This window comes from Protopterus annectens, chromosome 7.part0 (genome assembly GCF_019279795.1).
Source record: "Protopterus annectens isolate FY-2018-M chromosome 7.part0, PAN1.0, whole genome shotgun sequence".
Taxonomy (NCBI): domain Eukaryota; kingdom Metazoa; phylum Chordata; order Ceratodontiformes; family Protopteridae; genus Protopterus; species Protopterus annectens.
The window spans coordinates 1,622,208,830-1,622,210,517 of record NC_056739.1 but is presented as its reverse complement, the minus strand read 5'-3'; positions in this window follow the sequence as shown (position 1 = coordinate 1,622,210,517).

The window sequence follows — 1,688 nt, the reverse complement described above, 5'->3', positions numbered from 1 at the left end:
TTTTGCATCAGAAACTTTCCAATGGCCGTATATTTGGCCATCGGCATGCTTCTCAACCATATGCAACCTTTATTTGGAGCTGACAAGGCTCCATTGTGCTATTGCAGAACGGTACTCAGTTGTCAACTGAGTACATTTCTCTAACACATCTCCTACTCAGACAGGTTTCTGCTTCCTGGATGCAAATTTCCCTCATTTGCATGCCTTTTGGCTGCAGTGAGATAGTACATATCACAGCCCTCTCCGTGTAGGAGACGTGTTAGGAGCTCTCTTACACGCCGCTACAGGCTGTTTGTGGATCGCTCGTCGGACATGATGGCTGCATGGGGTCTTACTCTACTCGTAGACTCCATGCAAGCCATCGTGAATCTGGCCCCATATGATCAACTTTCGAAAAGCCGACCATGGGGAACCGCTATCTCCATACAGTGCAGAATGGGACAATTTTATCTTCCATACTGTAGTGCGACCTCGGAGTTGGTATATTTAAGTTGTGAGAGGTATGGGGGGCAGAGTCCCCCATAGGGGGTGCAGGGGGACTTTCCCCCCTGTTAACAGTTGAAAAGTAAGTGTTTGGTGTGTGTTATGTATTTATTTTACATGGTCGGCTTTTTGAAAGTTGATTATATGGTCTCGGCCGTATGAAAGTCGACTTTCTGAAGAGTTGACCATGTAAAGTATAAACATGTGTGTGTGTGTGTGTGTGTGTGTGTGTGTGTGTGTGTGTGTGTGTGTGTGTGTGTGTGTGTGAGTGTGTATTTTTATATGCTTTCTAGTACACCTTTGAGTTTGGATGTTTTCAGAATTTTAAAACTGGCATGGATTTAAATCAGAGAAGTTTGGATGAATCTATTGGCATGGCTCTAATGCTGCTGACAGCTTGTAAGCGTCTTTTCTTTTGCAGAGGAATAAACAGAATGGAGATCTTTTTTCTTCACTGAAGCTACTGGATAATCAATATATGTTCCTGGAACTATGGTGCTGTCTTTATATAAAATGGAGAATCTTTTGACTACAGAAAAAATATCTATTATGACATCTTATCACTGTAGAAGAAAATGGAAATTAATATTTCACCAAAAATACTGAGGGCTTTTAAAGCACCATCCTTTCCTTTTAGTGAGAGTGATGGAAATGATAATATATTTAAACAGCACTGGGTTACTGCTTCACATGATTGTGGTACTGAATGGATACAAACAAAAATCAAAAGAGACAACTTAAAGCAACAGAATATGACCAAAATATGCAAGCTATATTATCCAAATTGTCTCCATTGTTAGATAAATGTGCTCTGGACAATAAAAATAGTGACTTTAATCAGAAATTGAAGAACTCAACAGTGAATTAATAAAATATAAGAATCAGTTACAATGGGATATTAGTAAATATTCAGTTCAGACTGCATTTGTGAGGCAATGTTAGGCTCAGAAAAGCAGAAGTGATGTCAAATGACACCAGCAACAGCATTCAGATGATTCTGAGACAAATGGTTCAGCTTTATCATCTTCCCTAATTGATATTACTTCTGAGAATGCTTTTTCTGTAAAGATTCGACCAGTGATTCAAATTAGATGAGATCTATTAAAGGAAGTTGTTCCTTAACACCAAAATGCAACCAACATCCTCTTTGTGGTGGGAGAAAAATAACTTTTTCCCAGATGGAAAGTGAACAAGAGATCAGCAAC